We start from the raw sequence: 23,678 nt of genomic DNA on the forward strand, positions 1-23,678 counted from the left end.
ACTTGGATAAAATTCAGAACTGAGAGTCATTGACTACATTTTCTCTTGAATCCTTTCTTACTGTAACAAGTAGAGCGTCTCCAGTTAGCCAAAGATCTTTAACAAGCAAGATTTGTTCCTTGTTCCAGTTAATGCCTGCATCCAACTCATTTGGGCCTGTTGCAAGTTATTTAGCCAAGTGTGCTTTGAAGAACTGTCTAATCCAAGAAGGAATGTATTGATATCTGGTCATCCAGCCCTCTTTTCCTTCAAAGTGAAGCATTGATTTTCATGCCACTTTAATTTCCCGGTAGGGCAAAAATAGAATGCAAGTAACTGCTAGAACAGGTTATGAGTCCTGTGAGGCTTAAAGCATTTATATCTGTCTGCCACTAGGACGATGTTTTAAAGCTGGAAATTAGCCTTATGACTAGAAGTCTGCTTGTTGGGGTTTTTTATTGAAAGGGGTTAAAGCAGGTAAGTCTGGAGGTGAGCTGTGAGTAGACCTGCAAGTGAGCTGTTTGTTTTCTCAATAGCTTTAGCCTGAGGCAAGATCAGTATCTCATTTCAGAAGGGGCAGGTCATTTCCACAGTGCTCACTGGGCTGGCCCTAAAGTGACTTTTTTTCTTTCTTTTTTAATGAACATTGCAACTTAAGCAATAATCTAGAAGAGCAAAACTTTTTGATTGACAGCGAAGTTGTAGCTCATAAATGTATACTCTGAGCTCAGAAGCGTATTGACAGCCAGCCAGGAAAGGAAAGTCTATTGACAGTTCAGGAGGTAATCACAAACTAATTATGAGTTCTGTTTAGTCAAGGAACGCAGCTGGGTTTCTTTCTTTTTTGGATTGAAAGGCATATGCCTTGTGCTGTCTCTGGCAGTGAAATCAGTACTGTGAAATGGCCTTTCCTTCAGCCTTGTGTGTTCTTTACTCACACACAATGCATTGAGAAGTGCTGAACCAGGTGAGCAAATCCAATATTTTATTAGGCTTACTAGATAAGCCTGCTAAAGGCAACTCACAGTATGGAAATATGGAAACCCAAACTTAAACTTACTGCAGTAATAGATTAGGATATTGATTATTTTTATACCTTTCAAAAGGCTCCTCCTTGTAGATATATGTAAAGGCAGAAGATAGGCTTTTTATTTTATTTTTTTTTGTTTGTTTTATTTTAATGTTTTTAGTTAAAGAATTTCAGAGCAGGAAGGGAATCAGAGAGAGAAGATCCATTCTAACCTTACCATTTCACAGGTGAGGAAATGGGCCCTGAAAGGTGAGGCCTACAGCCTTGGGTCCCTAGCACCTCTTCCAATGTACTTTCAGTTATATCTCTTTTTAAAAAATGTTAATGGTTGCCTAGGTTTACAATTTACATTTTTACTAATCTAAGTCCACCTTCAAATGGCAGTATTCCTGTGTAGTGTAGGTACCTTATAGCAGTGTTCCGACTTCTCCCATCCCACTCCTTACATGTTGCTGTCGCTCATTTCACTCATCTATGTGCTGTAGTCACCCAATACAGTGTTACTGTTACTTTAAACAGTTACCTTTCAGATCAATTAAGAATTAAAAAAAGCCACAAAGGTTTGATTTTACCTTCATTTATTTCTTCTCCAATAAGCATCCTTTCTTCATGTAGATCTAAATTTCTGATGTATCTAATTTTCCTAATCCTAACCCTTTTAACGTTTCTTTGCAGGGTAGGTCTTTTGATGATGAATTCTCTCAGTTTTTGTTTGCTTGAGAAGGTCTTTACTTATCCTTCACTTTTGAAGGACACCTTTGCTGAATGTAGGATTCTAGGTTAGTATTTCTTCTTCCTTGCATAGTTTTTGAAAAGAAGCCCACTGTTGTTCTTATCCTTGTTCCTCTGTAGGTAAAATGGTTTTCCCTCCCTCCTCTGACTTCTTTCAAGATTTTTCTCCTTGTCTTTGCTCTTCTGAAGATTAAATATGATATGCCTAGATGTCAGTTTTTGGTTTATTTCTGTTACAATGTTTTTGACTTCTAGCATTTACTTTTGATTCTTTCTTAGAATTTCTGTCTCTCTGCTTACAATACCCATCTCTTCATGCATGTTGTCTTTTTCATTACAGCCCATGACATACTAATGGTAGCTATTTAAAATTCCCTGTCTGAGAATTCTAACATCTATGTTATATATGAGTCTCATTCTGATGCTTGCCCGAGATCTCTGATTTCTTGCTTGATCACAGATCTTGATCTGCCTTTTAGCATGCCTTTTAATTTTTGGTTGAAAGCTGGACATGCTGTGTTGGGTAATAGGAACTGAGATAAATGATCTTCTAGTGTGAGCATGTATGCTAATCTGGCTAGGAGTTAGGCTGTGTTTAATGTTTAATGTTAGCTCTTGGTGCCAGAGGTTTCAAATTGTCCTAGGGTTCTTGTTTTTGTTTCCCCTCTTTGACTTTGGGCTTCCCTAAGTACTTCTCCTCAGAGAGGACCTGTGTCTGGTATCTCTTTTAGCAGCAATCCACCGTTATACTGGAGCCCTGTTGGTGTGGTGGAAAAGTGTGTGGGAGGGGAATGTCCTCTGATCTTATGATTAAATCTCAAGTCTTAGTGGGCTTGAGTGTCTGGCCTGTGACCACCATGTGTTTCTTTTTCTTTTTTTAAAATAATTAATAATTAATTAATTAAATTTTGGCTGTGTTGGGTCTTTGCTGCTGCGCACAGGCTTTCTTTAGTTGCGGCGAGCGGGGGCTACTGTTCGTTGCGGTGAGTGGGCTTCTCATTGCGGTGGCTTCTCTTGTTGTGGAGCGCGGGCTCTAGGTGTGTGGGCTTCAGTAGTTGTGACTCGTGGGCTCTAGAGCACAGGCTCAGTAGTTGAGGCGCATGGGCTTAGTTGCTCCGCGGCACGTGGGATCTTCCCAGACCAGGGCTTGAACCCGTGTCCCCTGCATTGGCAGGCGGATTCTTAACCACTGCGCCGCCAGGGAAGTCCCACGTGTTTCTTCTTGGATAGGCCTCTCGTCCTTCTGAGGTAAGACACGAAGGTGAGAAGGGGCTGGAGTGAGAGGAATGCCCTTTTCCCATGCTTTAGGACAAGGGTCTGGTAAAGTCTTTTCCCTGGGGATTAGGCCTTTGTTATGGAGAAAGCTCTGGGTATATTTCACAAGCATGATCCTTCCCCTCCACCTGCCGGAGCCATGAGTGAATCTTCCTCTGATTTCATCAGGAGAAATTGGTGGGGCTCCTGGAGGTAATACTCACCAAAGTAAGGGCTTCCCCTAAGACTGTGGTCCCCAGAATTGATCCTACCAGTTTACGGCTCTGGCACTTCTGCTCCAAGTAAGTAGCTTTTGGCTGTGACTCTGGATTTGCCTGTCTCTCTGCATTTTGGGGAGACAGTTTGCCCTGCAAACTCAGTTCTCTGATGAGTCCAAGAAAAGTCATTGATTTTCAGTTTGTCCAGGTTTTTCCTGTAAGGACTGGAGTGAAAACTTCCAAGCCATATGTTGGAGACGAAACAGTCCAATGTACTCTCCATATGGCCTTCCATAGGTTATATATATATATATATATATATATATATATATATATATATATATATATATATATATAAATAAATAACCTATAGATGAGCATTCAGAGAAGGAAAACTCAAAAGACTAGCAATTTTGTTTCTAAAATAATTTAGAGATAGCAGTTGAAAAGCTGATAAAATGCAAAAACCTTTCAAGCCAATTACATGGTCAATTGCTTTTTAATAACATTTTTTTCCTCATTATAAAAGCAACATATGTTTGTGGTAAACAGCTATGTGTGACTTTCTCCAGCAGTATTGTTCTGTTCAGCTGTAGCCACAGCGTTGGGTTTTAGCAGATGATGCTGTTAGAAGAGGATGCAGGATTTGGAGCCAGATGATGGACAATGAATTCTAAGATGAATGAAAAGGAAGTAAAGACAGGGGAAGGCAAAAGATAGGGTAAATGGGAGGTTCAGAGGACTGCAGATCCTGATGGGGTTAGAACAGTGGTTGCAGGGGTGGCTAATAAGTAACTTGGAAGGACTGGCAGGCAGAGGTAATGAGAGACAGAGATACTGAGGTTACTGCTTCGGAAGGAGGAGCAGTTTCAGTGATGACAAGGGTCAGTATGGGACCGTGGCAGAGATTTCTACTCGATTATATTAGTCATTCCACTGCTTCTACCCTTGCAGGAGGTCAACACCCAAAGGAAAAGGTTTGTTTGTTTTTTGTTTTACAAAAGGGAGGAGTAATAGTCTGGAAAAATATGTCTGAAAAGCACCTAGCACAGTGCCTGGCGCATAGTAGGTGCTTTACAAGTGAGTGGGTTCTCATTTGACTGTTACTGCCACTGCTGAGCTGTGTCCATGCTCTATAATGTCATTTTAGAACTTCCTGAAGCCAGACTAGGAAATGCCTGTTTTGCTAAGTTCAACTTCATAATGAATGGTGGTTTTGTTTGTTTTTAAGTAATTTATTTATTTATTTATTTATTTTTGGCTGCGTTGGGTCTTCATTGTTGTGTGCGGCTTTCTCTAGTTGCAGTGAGCAGGGGCTACTCTTCCTTGCCGTGCACAGGCTTCTCATCGTGGTGGCTTCTCTTGTTGTGGAGCATGGGCTCTAGGTGCGTGGGCTCAGTAGTTGTGGTGCATGGGCTTAGTTGCTCCGCAGCATGTGGGATCTTCCTGGACCAGGGCTTGAACCCGTGTCCCCTGCATTGGCAGGCAGATTCTTAACCACTGCACAACCAGGGAAGCTCCATGAATGGTGTTTTGGCAAGATTTCTGTGTTGTGATTTAAGTAACATCTTGTAGTCAAAATCATTCTCTGGGACTACATCTCCAGTGTTCAAGTCATGTTCCAATCATTGTTTGATGTATTTTCATTTACCTTTTCAGAAATACATCCATTCTGTAAAGTGAGAAATATAAATTGTAACAACATCCTTAAAGATAAGTGTGTCAGTTTCCTAGGGCTGCTGTAACAAAGTACCACAAACTGGGTGGCTGAAAACAACAAATTTATTCTTTCATGATTCTGGAGGCTAGAAGTCCAAAACTGAGGTGTGGGCAGGGCTGGTTCCTTCTGAAGCCTGTAAGGGAGAATCCCTCCTTGCCTCTTCTGGTGTCTACTGACTCCTTGGCGTTCCTTGGCTTATAGATGCATCACTCCAGTCTCTGCGTCTTGTCACATGGGCACCTTCTCCCCCTGCCTCTTTCCTCTTATAAGGACAGCAGTCATCTCAACTAACTACATCTGCAATGACCCCATTTCCAAATAAGGCCATATTCTGAGGTGCTGGGGGTTAGAACTTCAACAATTCATTTTTGAGGGGACACAATTCAACCCCTAATAGATGGATTTAAAAGAACCCATACTAAATATTTCTCTGTTCCCATTGTCCTGATGATAATGTTTCTGATAACTAGAAGCCCCAGTTCCGTGGATGAACTTGCTGCTCTTAAAAAGAAAACCTAGTTCTGAATGCGCTCATGAAGAGTGGGAGGAGTTTTGCCTCCGTTTAAGGCTGAATCTCTGCAGACAGGAGCACCTTGCTGCTATGGTGGTGGGGAGTTTGATGTGGTGAACATAGCCCCTCAGTAGTCACAAGCTCCCTGCAAGGCAGTCAAATACTCAAGGTTCATTTACTAATCTTGCTTCCACATTGTTGCTTGAAAGTATAAATAATTCGTTGCCAAATCTGAAAGATGTTCCTTGGTTTCCATCTTAATGTTTTAGTTAGGTTAAATAACAACCAGGAACCACACTTAGATGTTTGTGTGAATCTGCACTTGCACAGCAGGCCTGTTTTGATGAGACTAAGGAGAATGCAAAATGAATTGCAGCAAATAAAATCTACTTTGGCACCATTGAGTTCAATTAAAAATGATAATAGAATTCAGGCGTCCTACAGCTGCACTAAACTTAAGCTCCATTCTCCATTTGGCCTCCAGAAAACATAACAACAACGACATTCAATTTAGCTGCTGTTTTGAGTTGTGTACTGGAAGGAGCATGGACTTTGGAATCAGATCTGAATTTGATTCCAGGCCCCAAATCTTGCTTTCCCCCCCCATGGTAGGCAGAATAATGGGCCCCAAAGATGTCTGTACCCTAATCCCTGGAAACTGGGATGGCAAAAGGGACTCTACAGGTTTGATTAAGGTACAGACCTTGAGGTGGGAGAGTGTCCCGTATCATTCAGAGGGGCTCAGTCTAACTACCTGAGTCCTTAAAAGCAGAGATGCTTTCCCAGCAGTGCTTAGAGATGAAGGGAAAAAGGTCGGAGATGTTGTTGACTTTGAAGATGGAGGAAGGGACCATGAGCCAAGGAATGCAGGTGGCCTCCGGAAGCTGCAAAGGAAAGAAAATAGATTCTGTCCTTGAGCCCCCAGAAGGAATATAGCCCTGCCAATGCCTTGATTTTGGGGCTTCTGAACTCTAGAACCAAAAGATAATAAAGTTGTGTTGTAAGCCACTAAGTGTGTGGTAATTTGTAAAATAGCAATAGAGAACCAATATATGTACTTACTAGCTGTATGACTTTCTGAGTCTTGGGTTTCTCATCCAAAAATATATATATAATAATATTGATCTTGTGTAGTTTATGTGCAGATTTACTGAGATGATGTAGGTAAAGTCCATTGTTAATCATTCCACGACTTAGTGTCAAGAGTCCATCCTGAGGAGTCTGATTATTTTCTCTCAGGTACCTAGCCTCCAATTTGGGCCCAGCTGCCATCAGGTGAGTGGCTGCACCTGGTTCCATGGTCCATGCCTTCCAGTCAAAATGTGATGTACGAACCAAGCAGCATCAGACTCAGACTGGGACCTTGTTAGAATCACTGAATCTCAGACCACACCCCAGACCGACTGAGTCAGAATCGGTATTTTTTTAACAAGGTCCCAGATGATTCATATGCACTTTAAAATTTGAGAGGCACTACACTGGTGGTTCTCAAACATCACATATGCTGACAGAGCAAATGCCTGGGTCCAGAATTTATGAGCATGAGGCTTCAACATCTGTATTTTTAATATGCTTCCTAGTTATTTCTGATGCATAAAGGGTTATAACCACTAGAATAAATACTTAGAGATGTACTTTAATATATGAGATTCAAATCAGAATTGTAAAATTTTCAATTAATACCTTTTTTTCTCTAAGGAAAGCAGCTATGCTATGTAAGCGTTACTAAGTGCTGCATTTTAAAAAGATACATAAAGGAATAAACATCAAAGAACAGCAGAGACACTTTCTCACTAGTTCTTAACTGTTCTGTTTCCTGTCCTGGCTTTATCAAATATACTTGATTAGACTTCATAAGATTCATCCACCTTCGCTTCACTTAGAAGCAGTACTTCCTACACAACTCCACAAATGTGGAAGCTTGGCATTAAAAACCCTTGGCTGTTTTCTCTTTAGCAAGAAAGATCTAACTGCTTAGTAAATTATCAGAAGACAGACAAGAGTTTTTGGAAAGCTTTCTCTGTTCTGGGAGTACCTGCATCTCTTCCTCCATAGACAGAAGCATAGGATAAATCTCGGCAGTTGTAATTAGGGCAGCCCGGCCACACTTCCATGACCCAGGGCACAGAGTTGCATTCCAAGAACCGAAACTAGCATGGCTTCTCTTCAGCACGCCCAGGGCAGAAGATCCAGAGTCTGGAGAGAGTGCTCAGATTCAGGCTCTTACCCTACCCAGGAGCTCCAAGTCCAGACAGCTAGATAAGGGCTATAGGCAAGAGCCAAAATCAAGACTGAGGGGCTGAGAGCAGACCTGGGCAGGAAGGCAGCAGGTTAGGAGGCAGTGATGGAGCTGCTGGACAGTTGCCACAAATGGCTTTGAGGAGCCTTCTTTACTAGGCAGCAGGGACGTGAGGCAGATGCTCTGGGCTGCCGTTTAGGGCAGGGGGGACGAGCACGGTACCCTCCAGGCTTCCACCGTGAAGAGCAGAGTGCGCTGGGACGCAGGCCCAACCAAGGGGGGTCTAGAGGAAACTGTGCATTGTAGCCAGTGAGGGCTTGGCAGCCTGCACGCTCACTGCAAGGGCTGTTGATGCCCACAGTCTTCCCAGGCTTTCCCAGCTCTAGAAAGTCTCCTGAGGTCCCACCAGACCCAGCTCACTGACCCAGAGCCTCTCAGTTGTGGGTCTGGTGATGCAGGCCTGGGCAGGCCATCCTGGGGTCTCTACCTCACTGAACAGAAAACACTGCGGCAGCAATTTTTTTTTTTTTTTAAATTTCTATTGGAGTGTAGTTGACTTACAATGTTGTGTTAGTTTCAGGTGTACAGCAAAGTGAATCAGTTATACATGTACATACATCCACTCTTTTTTAGATTCCTTTCCCATATAGGCCATTACAGAGTATTGAATAGAGTTCCCTGTGCTATACAGTAGGTCCTTATTAGTTATCTATTTTATATATAGCAGTGTGTATATGTTAATCACAATCCCCTAACTTATTGCTTCCCCCATGTTTCTAAGTTTGATTTCGAGACCTATGAGTCAGTTTCTGTTTTGTAAATAAGTTCATTTGTATCATTTGTTTAGATTCCACATATAAGTGATATCATATTGATATTTGTCTTTCTCTGTCTGACTTACTTCACTTAGTATGATAATCTCTAGGTCCATCCATGTTGCTGCAAATGGCATTACTTCATTCATTTTTATGGCTGAGTAATATTCCATTGAATATATGTACCACATCTTCTTTATCCATTCCTCTGTTGATGGACACTTAGGTTGCTTCTGTGTCTTGGCTATTGTAAATAGTGCTACAGTGAGCATTGGACTGCATGTATCTTTTCAAATTATGGTTTTCTCCAGATATAGGCCCAGGAGTGGGATTGCTGGATCATATGGTAGTTCTATTTTTAGTTTTTTAAGGAACCTCCACACTGTTCTCCATAACCGTTCTACCAATTTACATTCCCACCAACAGTGTAGGAGGGTTCCCCTTTCTCCACACCTTCTCCAGCATTTATTGTTTGCAGAGTTTCTGATGATGGTCATTCTGACTGGTGTGAGGTGATACCTCATTGTAGTTTTGATTTGCATTTCTCTAATTATTAGTGATGTTGAGCATCTTTTCATGTGGTGGCAGCCTTTTTATTAACAGAAATTACAAATTTCCATTTTTGTTGGAAAAAGTAGCAAGTCATACTTCCTTCTACACTTCTTTCAGAGTCCTGAAGTATGTATATGATACCTATTCTTTCATTAATGTTGCCCTCTCCCACAATAAACCATCTAAAAGACATTTAAGCAAACCCCATGTGATGTAAAATAGAGATATAATATTTTGCCACAGAGGCTCCGCGGGCCGACTGGACACTTGATTGAACTGTATTCTCTGCTGCTGGCTGGCTGTGGCTTAAAGCTTGTGCAGTTACATGCTCCTGGCTACTCAGCCTTTGGGTATTTCTCCTACGCCTCTCTTTCCCTTCCCTGGTCCTTCCTTTCTGCTTACCCTTCCCTTGTCTTACTCTCACATGCAGAGTTCCTAACCACTATTGTCTAACACCATTAAATTATATCAAATTACATATCACCCCCCCTGTGTAATTTCCAGTGTGATTCTAACATGTCAAACCAGAAGATCAGACTCCTTAGAGGTGGGAGTTGTCAGTGCCATAAAATCCAGGGGAGAGAGAGCCTTGGGGTAACTCAACTGGGCCATTATCCCCCTGGGGCCCGTCTTCAGAAACAGGGTGTGCTGGTGGAACACAAGGGTCTGGTCTCCTCTCAAGTTGTACTTCTCACTGTAGATGAATATATGGGATTCTACTTTCATTGAAAAATCACATAAAAGTCAGAGTCAGAGTGGTTCAAAGTCACTCACTAGGTGCTCCTAGTCCTCAAAGAATACCTCCCTTCACTCTGCACCCATGATTATAATCCAGCAAACAACAATGACAAAGATAATTTTGATGGTGGTACTATTTAATATGATTCTCACAATATGAGTATTATTTCCTCCATTTTCCAGTTATGAAAATAGGCTGAGAAAGGCCCTGGGTCCTACGGCTGGTCGCTGATATCAACTGGGCCACCTGACCTCGGGCCATGCTCTTCACCACGTCGTTGCATGGCACCCGAGCCATCCATCGGCCATCTCCCTCCCTGGCCTCCTCACCCGTACTCACCAGGCGCTATCCCTCCTCCCCTCCCTGTGCCATGCAGCCTCTCACACTCGGCCTGCTCTGGCCTTCACACAGCCTGCCCACGCATACACCGCCTCTCCCGGTGCCCCATCCCCACACACAGGCACAGTCTCTCTCTCTCTCTCTAGGATTTGCATGGTCTTGGCTTGTCTGAAAGAAAAAGACCTGCCAGAGCCCACACTAGTGCTTCATGGGTCTGTAAGCCAAAACCTCCAGGCGAAGGGAGAGGTGCTCCCTCCTCCAGCTTCTAAGGCCATCCTTGCCAGTGCACATGCCCACGGGGTGCAGTGTACATGTGGCCGGCCGGGACCCGGGCCCTGGAAGGCTGCCCACTTCCGGCTGCCCAGCTTGTCTCTGCTCACCAAGATTCTCTGCATCTCACTGCTGTCCAGGCAAAAGGCAAAAAGAGCACGATATCAGAACTGTGATTACTTCAAACGGATAAAGAATCCTGTCTAGGTAGCCCCATCACCCCTTCGTACTTGCCAGGTCTGCGTGATTTATGCAAATGACCTGCCTGTGTTTGCTGGAAGCAGATGTTGGCATGTGTGAAGTAGCCTTCCTTGTCAAGGCTAAGGACTTCTCTCAGGAGAGGTCTGAGGGTAGGAAGCTCTTTTCTTTGGGCCAGAAAAACCAAGATTGAGCAATTAAAAATTGCAAAGTCAAATTTTTGAAAAGCAATTCTGCCAACATCCCAGGACCCAAGTCAGACAATCTCTTCTGAGATCACCGGGCCCCCCTTCCTGCTAAGGGCCACTAATGCCATCCCACTTGAGCATGCAGGGACAACCTGCAGAGGAGGTGCCATGAAGATAATGCAATTTGGCTGAATCATTTGAACGCTCTGCAGATACAGCAGCAGCCCCGACCTCCAGAGCCTAGCCTTGTTCATTGAGTAACTATGGCCCAGTACTTACTATATGCCTGGAATGGTCCTAAAGCTTTACACCTACTAACTTATTTACTTTTCATGATACTACCCCTTCCACAGAGAAGACACTGTGTCCAAGCAGTTGAGTGATTTGCTCAAGGTCACACAGCAAGCCGGTGGCAGAGCAAAACTTTGAAGCTGGGCTTTCAGCTCCAACGTCTGTGCAGTGGAGGATAAATCAGGATCCGTATGCTTCCTGCCTTGTCATCTCTGAAGAGAACAAACACCCCAGGATAAAATGTTATCAAAACAAGGCAGGAGGAAATCAGGAACGATTGGAACCAGGCACAACACTCCCTCATGGGTGGGTAGAGCTTTGCGTGTTACAGAGCACTTGGGTGTGGGAAGTGGAGCTGTACATAGAAAGTCTTTTTCTTGTGGCCTTACTTGTGATGGAGTGTGAAGCTGTGACGCTTGCTGTTCTTCATTCATCACCAGCCCCCCTCAGATTGCAGAGAACAAAGGTCCCCAGATCATGAGGTGAGGCACAAGGCGAGGCATGGTGCACCCTGGGCAGGAGTGGAGGAAACCGTACAGCAGACCAGCGAAGCTGCCTGGTCCCCTCCCCGCTGCAGCCCCTACTGGCCCCCAAGCAGGAAAGAGAAGTGGGGGCTTCCTGGAAAGCAGAGGTCGAGTGTCTGGGAGGGGCACTTGGCCTATTTCCGCCCCCCCCCCCCCGCCCCCCCGCCCAAGGTCAGAGCTTGGAGAAGTCTCCCGTGAGGCTCCGGTGACTCTGGCAGCAAGGCTGGTATCCGCCTCTCACTGGAGGTGGGGTGAGGCCGGAGCAGCTGAGCCCGCTGGTCATGTAAATGACCCTCACCTTCCCCCAGCAGCCACTGCTGCCCCGTGACGGGCCAGGGCGAGGCCTTCTGGTGATTTAGAGTTAAACCAGAGGAGGTGGCAGGTAACTTAGAGTTTAACCAGAGGAAGCCCTTTAAACTGGACAGTCAGTCGTAACAAAGTACCTGAATTTGAATATTTACACAAGAAGGACTACATTTTCAATTAGTAGTAACTAAAAAAGTGCCACTGTGGTTTGAATTTACTGGTTTGGGGCAAATTTCATTTTCCCAATGCTGAGTAGGAATGGGCCTCCCTGGTTAAGGAAAGAATATACTGTTACACAAATAAAACAAGTTTCGTGTGAGTCCATGGATGATTTGAGAATGTCAGTTTATACACACCACACATGCTTGAAAACGTTTATCCTCACCGCCCGCTGAGGAAGGGCTGTGTGGTGGGGAAAAGGAGTAGCTGGCATAGCTTCTGCCACGAAATTCCAGACAGCTTTCTCCTTGGGACTGCTCTTATGGAACATTTTCACTAGGCAAGACAAAGATATTTTATACACACACACACACGCAGTGTTGCTAAGAAGAAAGATTAAGCTGTGTGTGAGGACTGGGAAGACTGAAGCTGGCAGTGCTTAGTGTTTTTTAGAAAGGCTGGTCATGGAAAGCTGCCTCGTGCGGTGACATTCAAGCAGAGACCTGAGTGAAGTGAGACACAGCTAAATACTATTTGAGACGGGTAATGGAATTGGGGTGAGGTTTTTTGGTTTGTTTGTTAGGGACTGAATGCTTGTGTTCCCTCCAAATCCATGGGTTGAAGCCATAAACCCCCTCTCTTCCTCCCCCATGATGGTATTTGGAGGTGGGTCCTTTAGGAGATGATTAGGTTTAGATGAGGTTGAAGGTGGGGCCCCCATGATGCGATTAGTGCCATTATAAAAAGAAGAGACACCAGAGCCCTTTCTTTCTCTCTCTGTCTTGTGAGGACCCAGTGAGAAGCCAGCTATCCACAAGCCAGAGGAGGTCTCTCACCAGGAACCCAATCTGCCAGCACCTTGATCTGGGACTTCCTAGCCTCCAAGGATATAAGAAATAAATGTCTATTATTTAAGCCACCCAGTCTATGGCATTTTGCTATAGCAGCCCAACCTCACTAACATAGGTTGATTTTATCTTGCTGAGCTAATGTCTGCTCTTAGCCATTTCAGAGCTTCTGAAGGTAAGCTCCAGAAGTTACCACCAGAGCGTGGAAATGCCATCTCCCTGGTTTCAGGAAGGTATATAGTAGCGGGAACGTGAATCTGAGAGGTAGTCATAGGAGGAAAGGAAAGGATGTTTATGATGATCTCCCTCTCTTAGTTGGCACATAGGTGGGCCTAGGGTCACCAACCAACTGATGGTTCACACCAAGCTTGGGAACTTATTAGTATCTACACCAGGGCAACAGACACGGACCAGGACTGGTCAGGGCAAATCTGGATGTTCGTTAACCTAGTTTAGTTCCTGGTTTGAGTGACGAATGATCCTAATCCAGCCCTAGTTCACCTTTTCTCACGAGTGCCCCTGGGGCACAGTTATCATTGCTTCGGGCTTGGGCGATAGGACTATAGAGGTTTAAGGGAAGAGAGAGTCTTTCTTAGGCCTCATACCTAGGTGTCAAGTAATAAAATATTAATTTGGAAAAAAAGCATCTTGCCATTGTCACTTGTAATTAAACTTCTCTGAGGGGATTTTCAGTTTGGGATGGAAGTGGTCTGGGCAGGACTCTGATGTTTCTGCATCCCACGCTTTTACATTATCTTAATACCATTTAGAGCAGTGAATGTAGTGGTTACGAATGAAGGCTCTGGCAGCAAACTGCTCTGGTTTGAAATATGGCTCTGTCACCTTCTAGTTGTAAGACGCTGTGCAAATTACTTAACTTCCCTGTGCCTTTGTTGCCTAAACGTGTGTAAAAACAATGCTTTTTTCCACAAAGGTACATAAAGGTTAAATGAGGTAAATAAAGCACTTAGGGCAGTGCCTGACATATATTAAAATGCTCCATAAACTTTGGCTATTACAGTATTGCAATTATCATTATTATATTTTAATAGATAAATATCTAAAAGATTATTGTCCTATTTTATGGATAAGGAAACTGAGTTCAAATGTGTGTTGTTGTGGCCAGAGAAAATTGCAAAGATTTGAGCCAGGTCCTGGATTACGGGCAAAGGAGGTGGGTGAAGAGGAGGAGGTGGAGGAGCCGGCATGTAGAGTCAGGAGAACACACGGTGTGGTCAGGGGACAGCAATGAGACAAGTGCCACTGGCGAAGACAGATTGAGTTGGAGGACAGTGGGCAAGAGGGGCTGGTTGTGGTGAAGACTATGGGGCAGAAACTGTCTGGAGAGTCTCCCACAGTTGGCTTTCCCTCTTGGCTGCCTGCATGAGGTCTCTCTGCATCCAAGGGAGGATGGTTATTTTCCTTGCAGGTCTGGGCTAAGAGCTGTTGGGTCTTTGGGAGTCCACACCTGCTGTCCCTCCGGTGAGGTGCAGCCTTTGGTTAAGGTTCTTGCATGCTGGGCAGGTGCAGGAGGCAGACTGTGTCTCCGTGTCCAGGGACCATCCCACCTCTCTGGCAGAGATAAGTTTATTTCAGCCTCAGCTTCTGTTTCTTCATTAGTTATGACTCCATTAGTTGTGAGGCTGGAACCCAATTCAACCTGGCTTAAGAAACGTGGGAATTTATTGGCTCCCTTAGTTGACATTGTTGGAATATATTGGTTTCAGGTGCAGTTTGATCCAGCGTTGTGTGGACCCAGTTTCTGGCTATTTTTTGGCTCTGTTTTCCATAGTGTTGGCTTCCTGGGCAGTTGCAGGTACATGTCATCTTCCTTATGGAAATTCCAGCAGAAAAAGTGCTTTTTCCCCTACTGCCCCAACAAAGGTCTTATTGCATCTGAGTAGTTCTTGTTGGGCCACAGACCCAACTCTGAACCAATCGCTGGGGCCAAAAGAACGAGATGTCCTGATGGCCAGGCAAGCCTACGTCCTGTGCCTGTGTTTGGAACTGGGAATAGAATCTTCAGGATGGGGACGGAGCACAGGGGAGGAAACTCCCAGGAGAAGGGCAAAAACAGCAAAAAACAAATAAAAGAAAAGTAGCTTCTTTGCACTGAGCCAAAGAATGATTGGTAAAAATGAGATTTGTGTATCTGGAATATAGACCCCCATGGCTTTTAGTCTTCGTTACCCTGGAGAACAATGCCTGCAGCTGTTTTCTTCTTATTTGCTCTAGGTTTCCTTGGGCTTTGCCAAGTGGGCCCTGTCCCCACTGCTGTTCGCTTATTTTTAAGCCTGACCACTTGTGGCCATCTACCCTATAACACAATATTCCAGCTTTGTTTTTCTAATTGGAAGTATACAACATATGCTCTCCTCTCTTCTCCCTGTGATCTTGAACTCACCAATCTCTCTCCTGTTCTGCCGCTGTCAGAACAGAAAGCTGCTCTCCAGTGGGGACCCAGCATTGCATCACACCTCATGCAAACTTGACTAGTATTTCAGGATGCAGCTCATGATGTTCCCTCACTTCGCCCACCTGGACCTGAGTTCGCCGATAAGCTCCTGTGATCCATGACTAAGCTCTGTGATGAAGGGGACCCGTGCCATTTAATTCTTAAATCCTCTTACATTGGCTGTTTGACATTGCTGAGTAAGACTAAGGCTGCCAAGATGTAAATGTAGTGAATCAATTCTGTGGTTAAGGTTATAAAAATGTAAGCAGGGGCCTCGCCAACGACAGGCTTTCAGTGCCATGTTGGGCACCTGGACTTGTGTCCTGTTGACAGAGGGGAGCCATTGAATGTTTCTGGGTAGAGGGAGACGCCCCCTGCTCACGACCACTATTCACTGAGGACATACTAAGTGTCAAGCCCTGTGCATGTGTCCTTTACATGTGTGATCTTATTTCACAGCCACAATAATTTGGCAGGAGGAGAATTCTCTTCTCAAATGGCACCTACTCACCTGAAATCACACCTCATTCTTGGCAAGAATCCCTAAAAGCACGGAGTATGTACAGAAAACCAACCATCCACCCTCACTCAAGGCTCCAGTGGCGTGCTCCCTTCTCATCCTATAACATGGAAGCCCTGGGGGAAGAGTTCATTGTTCTCACTGTTTGGCAGGGCAGCTGAGGAAGACATCATGTAAGGGTTAAAACAACAGTGAAAAGGAAACGACGCACTTCCCTCTCAATCAGTGCTTCCCTCTTCTTGGCCTCTTGCTTTTTCAGAGTGGACATATCTGTACCCCTGCGTTTCCATTCCTTCCTCTTGGCTGACAGTCCCATCTCTCCGCCATTGATTTCCCTGTTAATTTCACACCGCTTAGATCTGATCTTCACATGCTCGCCCCCTTCCTCTCCATGACCCTTTCCACCACAGAATGGCCTCTTGGACTTGTTCACTGTGTCCCCTGGCTCTGTCACTTCATGCATGTCTGCATCACTTTACCTGTGTGTCTCTCAGTGCATATATAGTGGCCCTTGCTTGACTTCCCCCCTTGCTTTTTTAAGTCCATATCCTCTGGTCTGTTTTGCCAGATTTGCTCCCCAGGGGAATCGCACTTCCCCTGCTGCTTATCTAGCATTGTCCAACTTTCATTTCTGTCAAGGACAGCCGCTGTGCCCCTGAGTTGCATTTTGTTCTCCATCTTATTTCTCCTGTGTTACGTCCTGTGTTCAAACTCCAGCTCCACCTCACCCTGGCTCTGTGGTCCTGGCAGAGTTGCTTTACCTCTCTACACCTCTGCGTCCTCCTCTGTTAAACAGGAGTGGTGTTAGTGTTTTTCCAGTAGGATTCTTGTGACGGTTATATGAGCTATTTAATGTGTGGAAAGTGTTCAGAACATTACCTGGCACAAAGTAGGCATCTGATGAGTGTTAGCTCTTACTCTTGTGGTGGTGTGTTACATTGTTCTGACATGTTGATTCACAAGGGTTCCTCAGGAACAGCAAACCCAGAGCTGGCTCTGTGCTGGAGAGACAAACAGCAAGTTTGAGGGTGACCAAGTGGAAGGACAGTGCGTGTGCCCTGTGCCAACTGGGTGTCCCCTGACCTCACTTTTGCAAGCTTGGGAGGAAAGTCGCCTGTCCTTCAAGGAGGAGAAGACACCACTCTTGCTTACCAGTTAAGTAATAAAATGGAAAATAAAGTAGTTTGGGTAAATACTGACTTGGTAGGATTGACTCTCCGTCTGTTTTATTTCCTTCTGATGCTCCATCAAGATTCCTAAATGCAGTTTGGATTTTGAAAACATCTGGAATCAGCCAAGCACATTTTTGAAGCTGTTGAGTGCTGACATTATAATCTGTATTTCTTGCCGCTCAGCTGTGCCTGCCTACTGTGCATCGACCTCCGAAGATGAAGCCAGCAGTGTGCTCCTTCAGACAGCATCCTGCCTCAGGGGGATTGAGGGTCCTTATGAGTAGTGCGTGTGTGTGTGTGCACTTTATCTTTGCTTCTGATTATAAATGTAATAACGTTCACTATTGAAACATTGGAAAATAAAGAAAAAGGTAAAGAAGCAGCAACTCATAATCCATTCACCCAGAAATAAACACTCTTAATGTTGTGATGTGTATGTGTGAAGGATTTTGTGTACACACACACACCCCTTTTACTCTGTGTGGTTTTAAAAAAACAAAACCAGGATCATTTGTATATACATTTAGAATACTGGCATTTTTTGATAGCATTATATCCTATTTTTTCTATCTTTATACATTTTTTATAAATATAATATTTGATAACTGCCTTAATATTTGGTGGATGGGTATTCTGTCAGTTCAGGTCCTCCAAGAAGCAGATGCCAGGAGAGGATTAACTGTACAAGGAACATGTCGGGAGAAATCTCTGTGAAGGACAAAGGAGAGGGAGCGGGAATAGGCAGGGGATGGTGCAAGTGTGACACCTGTGAAAGGAGACCAAGAGGAAGGGTTGGCCAGGAAGAACATCACAGTCCTGAGAAGGGCTTGCCTAGGCTGATCGGGAGCCAGCCCTTGGGCAGAGGTTGCCCATCGCACAGTTCTCACGTTGGACAAGAGCGGCCTGGCTCCGGTGCCCCTCGCATGTTTAGTCAGTGGTGGGGGAGGGCAGCAGGGAAGAAGCGTGACCTCAGCATGAACACTGATGTGGATCCAAAGGGATGGCAGCCGGAGGCTTCTAGTCAACTCTCCCCTGTGGAGTAGTCTGTTGAAGGAGATCTGAACGGCACCGCTTCCTGGTCACCACAGAGCCCCCTAAGTTCTTTAATTAATCCTTTATTGTTAGCTATTTTGACCGTCCTCATTTTTTGTCATTATACATTAAGAAGCAATAAATATTCTTTGACATAAATCTTTGTGTTCTTCATTGATAATTTCCTTAGGGTGAATTAATATGTGGACTTCTGGTTGAACATGGTACATTGAAAATAATAAGTTTTCTTGGGCTACCTCTTAAAACTCAATTTTGATTTGAAGAAATCAACAAAGTCAACATATACAAACTTAATCCTAGAGACAGCAGTGGATGAGACTTTCACAGAAAATTTAAAAGGTGGAAAAATATTAAGATAAATGTTAACAGATTGATCAAAGGGAAGAGCATTGAAACCCAGGCTGCCTGCATAGGAGGAGGCCAGTAAGTTGTAGAAACCCTGAAAGGCTTAGGAATTGGAGGTACCACGTGTCCTAGAAGAGTGTGGGGACTGAGAGCAGGATTACTTGGAAGTCTGCATAAAAAGTCAGGCCTCCCGATGACCTCCACCGCCCCAGGTGGCCACCCTTGCTGAGGAGATGGGAGCTTCAACCTCAAAGAGGCTGCTGACTTTGGGATGTTAGACTGGGTAGAGGACATGAGCACAATGTATAAAACAGAGATTACATGCAAGTCTACAGACTAACCCTGTCCCTTCCTCCATTCCACTTTCTTGGCCTCAGTTTTTCCATCTGTAAAAATGGGGATAAGTTAATAATAGTACTTTACCTTTCAGCGTTGTTTTAAGGATAAAAACATAAAACATGTAGAACAGTAGCTGGCGCATAGTAAGTACGTGTAAATATTTGCTGTCACTGTCACTGCCATCATCATATATATATACACTGAGCTTTCTCTTTTTTCCATTTATCCATTTACTGAATCTTATGCTGTTATCATACTGTTTTAGCTCATAAGGCTTTGTATTCTGTTTCCCCTCCTTTACTTGAAAGTAAATTAATGGATTTATTTTTTAGAGCACTGATCTCTTTACAAGATACAGTTTTCCACTTTCAGAATGTGTACGTCTCCTCATTTATTCAGATATTCTGTGTCCCTCAAACATGTTTTTAGTTTTCTTTTGTTAATATCTGCACATTTCATCTTAATTTTGTTCCTAGACCCTTTGCTGTTGCTAATGTGAGTGGAAATTTTGATTCCAGTATATTTTCAAACTAGTCAATACTGATATTTGAGGGCTATACATAATTACTTTGTAGCTTGCTATTTTGTTAATATTATTAAATATTTTTAGTATTTCTAATAGCTTTTCAGTAGATTTTCTTGATGTTTTATTTAACAAAGCATTAATTCAACACATATATTTCATGCTGGTACTGTGAGGTGGAAACCCCGTGATCAATGAAACCAACACAGTTGCTTCCCCGTGGAGCTTACATTCTAACAGGGAAACATGCAGAAACAGGTAGTGATGATCACAGAACTTGTTACCCAAGGCTTCCTGGAGTGCCCTGGCAAAAACTACATCCTTACAGAAATTGGATCAGAAGTAAAAAATCACCAATCCTCCCAAATCACCTATGTTATAGGTAAATTCTACCAAATATTCATGGAACATAATTCTAATCTTGAAGTGACTCTTCAAGAGAATAGAAAAGAGTAAATGTTCCTCAACTCACCTTGTAAAGTTAGTATAATCTTGGGATCCAGAAGAGTCAGACAGAAATGAAAACCCAACAATGTATAATGTATATACACTTATATATGTAGGTGGAGCTTTAATGATCTAGTTTGGTTTATCTTAAAAACGCAAAGATGGTTGAACCCTAGAACATCCATTAGTGTCATTCACCACATTGACAAAATTGGAGAGTAGGTGAGAGAGGAAATCGAGTACGTTAGAGCCATATCTTAACTTCTGCAAATTCAAGTATATGCTTTTCATGCAAACAAAGTCAAATGGTCAGCAGCACATGGTAAATCTCTTGGAGCAGTGTTCTCCTGGGAAATCCACAGAGATGGGGCAGTAGAAGGCGTGTCTGTCCACTCTTGACCATCTAGGTAGAAGATGGGGCAGAACCAGGCACCAGACTCCAGAGAGGAGCCCTTGGGCTGTGGAGCTTTTAAGCTCCGTGACTAGGGAATCACTGGCTCTTTCTCTATGTGGTAGCTAGAGGGGCTGATGTCCAAGCCTTTTGGAATGTTTGGCCCGCTCGTGGCAGGATTAGCCACGTCAGCTCCATCCTGGTGAGATGGGGAACTGGAGTCTAAATCTTGTGCTTGACCAGAATATATTGCTTCAAGTAGTGAGCTTTAGCCAGTTTCCTCGGGACCTTGCAGAAGAGCAACTCCAGTTCTGGGAGGTCAGCCTTCAGAGGATCGGTTTTGAAAAATAAACCCTTAATTGTCAATACTTTAGCATAAAAAAGAGAAAAATAACAAAAATTGAGGAAAGTTAGATGTTACTTTTATAGTCCTTATTATATGTCATACATTATAATATACACTTTTTACATGTACAGGGTTGGATATGCCACATCTTATATTGTTCTGTAGGTGATTCAATGAGATTTCTAAGTATTGAAACATACAGATTTTGCTTTCAAGACTCCACTAAAAGGCCCTTTTCTGGAAAGCAGTTCATATAGAGACAACACTTAAAAGTACTTGGAAACTCACTTTGAACAAACAAGCAAGCAAAAATTGTGACTGTATAACAAGGGCTCTGAAGCCAGCAGTGGGCAATCTGGGTCAGACAAGATGGTGCTGGATTAGAACAGTGTGAGATGGAGACAAGAGGTGGAGATGTGCCATGTAGATTAAGGGTGCTGAGAGGTTTCTAATGAAGAGCTGGGCCCAGTTAATAGTGAAAGTCGCTCTTTGTGGTTCAATGTGTGTAGTAAACTAAGTGTATAGTATGCTTGGTACAGAGGGAGGGTGCAGTCATTCTCAATCAATATTTTTTACTTCTCTATAAAGGGATGAGTTGAAAACCATTTTATACACTGTTATGTACAGTTACAGGAATTGGAATGACCTCAAATGATTATCAGAGGCAAAATTCTGGGTTCCGTTTGGCCATAGTTTACCAAATGCCTTAAAATGTTCCAAACTTGAACACGAATTAGTGACAGTCCTAACTAGTATAGATAGGTGTGCAAGCACTGATGTTTCAAGATGTCTGTAGAGTTAGGACAAACTAATAATGCAGTTCCAGATAAGCCAAAAAAAGGTAGAATGGCTTTTTCTCACTCATGAAGCGGTTCAAAGTGGGATTCTTGGCTGGCAAAAGGTTCTCCTCCATGAAGTAATTCAGGGACCCAGCCTCCTTCCATCTGTGGCCTCATCATTCCCTAGAGCCTTGTCGTTTTTAGCATCTAGTGGGCAGAAGGAGAAAGGGAAAACATCAAGTCCACCACTATTTAAAAGCCTTGGCCAAGAGATAGCACATCACCTCCGTTTACTTTCTGTTGGCTCTAACTCTGTCTTATGGCCACATCTAATTACACAGGAAACTAGGAGGTATAGTCTAGTTTTGTGCTCAGGAAGAGGAGAAGGACATGGATTTGGTGACTAGCTAGCAGTCTCTGCTATAGTGTTTATCATTTCATTGGTAAGAGTGAAAAAACATAAACAATATAAATGAACAATGGTTGGAGACTGAATAAATAAGTTATGGGACATCACTATAGCTACATGGCATCTGAGCTTCCCTATCTGTTGAGATTGAAATGAAATTGGCTCAGGCTCTCTATCTGACAGCCTGTGGAAAATTCAATATCCTCTCTAGGACTCTGATGAATTTCCAGGAGCCAAGTTCTTACAGGCATTTGCAGTGCTGACTTCTGGCTCCGTCAACGTCAGTTTTCGTCTCACAGACTGCGAGGCAGCCCAGACCCATCGCCTGTCCTCTTTTCTTGGTTTATCCTCAGCCCACTCTGGTGGGCATCTGGGTGTGCAGCAGCCTGCACTAGAGGTTGGAGTGGGTGCTACTGTTATTTAGCATCATCGTAGACTCCTGAAAAGTTCCATTACTCCGGGTCCCCATCATATTGCTCTACCTCTTTCGCCCTCCATGACTTTAGCCCTCTGCTTGTAGATCCAAACACTCACAAAGGATTTGTCTACTCTGGGTTTAAGCTCTTTAGAAACACAGAACGATTGGGATGATTAGATTTGACTTTCTAGGTCTCCAACCGGTCTCCAAATGGAATGACACAGTATATAATTTTCTCCACTGATAGAAATTATATAACCTCTCATATTAGAAGGCAAAAGCACCCACTGTCAGTTTTGTTTTTGCATATTTTTTAATCCTACTACTCACATATAATTCCATATAGCCATTACAGCTGATGCTATATTGTTAAGTGAAAAAAAGCAGGCTATCGAATTATATCCCAATATTATATCAAAAATACACAAAGATGCCTAGAAAAAAGATCAAGAGATATGCACCATAAGGTTAACAGTGGGTGGTTCTATTGTGGGTATTTATTTTCTTCTTTATATATTTTTCTGTATCATTTGAAATATCTGTAATGAACATGTTTTGCTATTATAAACAGAAAAGGAAAGATTATTTTTCAAGACAATTCTATTGCCTAAATTGAGCAAAACAGATACTTTACCAAATTCTATCTTCATTGAATCTATTATTCTATGGTTCACATTCTTATTACAAGTATTTGCTGAATTCCTCCCTCTGGGTTCAGAAGAGGGAATGATCACCAAGGAATGGGAATGGTAGGGGAAACTTAGGGACCTGGGTGGAACCAGGGCTGGCTTTTGAATGCTCAGTTTCATTATTTTAAGCATGTGTCCTGAGATGGCCCACCCTGGAGTGCACTTGATCTTGTTTATCTGCCCTTTCCTCTTATTCCAAATTCCACGTAGTCTATTCTTAATGCCAGACTTTCAGAAGGCATTGGTAAACCTAATTAGTCCACAAGGATCCATTAGGTCTTATCTAACACCAAGGTGAAGGATAAAGGTTGGAGTATTCTGAGACATTCTTAGGCAGGATGCTCTTGGCAATTTTATATTTGAGCCTTCCTTTCCTCTTATGAAATTGCGAACTCCTGGCTGGAGAGTTGGGGGTGGTGGGTGTCACATTAACAGAAGACAGCCTCCCAAATCCATCCCTTCATGGTTAAGAGTATGAACTTTGGAGCTAGACTGTTTGGACTTGACACCCAACTCTGCTACTTGCCGACTGAATGACCTTGAGAAATTATTAACCTCTCATGCCTCAGTTGCTTCATCTGTAAAATGAGTGTGGAGTATTTTCTATTTCCTAGAGTGCTTGGAAAGATTAAATGAGTTAGTACTCATCAATAGCGCCTAACAGGACATAAGCACCATGTAAGTGTAATTTGATAAATAAAGAGCTATGAGTGGTGATAAGCTCTAACCCAGTGTGGTCAGAACCCCTAAAGGCAGGTTCCCTGCCTAATTTGGGAGTCTCTGGACATTGCTAAATTGAATGAAAAGCTGTATCTGTGTAGTACATCAAGTTCCCAGAGATGGGAGATTTCCCAGTTTCAGGAGATGTTACAGCCCAGGG

General features: G+C 43.4%; 1 protein-coding gene across 5 annotated transcripts in view; it reads left to right on the plus strand.

The window, feature by feature from the left end:
• Positions 1 to 23,678, plus strand: part of IPO11 (importin 11) — a 487,981-nt gene that overhangs the window by 234,280 nt on the left and 230,023 nt on the right. The window contains exon 32 of one of the 5 annotated variants that reach the window (XR_009502322.1): positions 16,851 to 17,408. The exons of the other annotated variants lie outside the window; for them this stretch is intronic. The gene's annotated coding sequence lies outside the window, so the exon portion shown is untranslated. Of the gene's footprint in view, positions 1 to 16,850; positions 17,409 to 23,678 lie in introns of those variants that run through there. 5 annotated transcript variants of the gene reach the window in all.

The sequence above is a fragment of the Balaenoptera ricei genome, chromosome 3 (assembly GCF_028023285.1).
Source record: "Balaenoptera ricei isolate mBalRic1 chromosome 3, mBalRic1.hap2, whole genome shotgun sequence".
Taxonomy (NCBI): domain Eukaryota; kingdom Metazoa; phylum Chordata; class Mammalia; order Artiodactyla; family Balaenopteridae; genus Balaenoptera; species Balaenoptera ricei.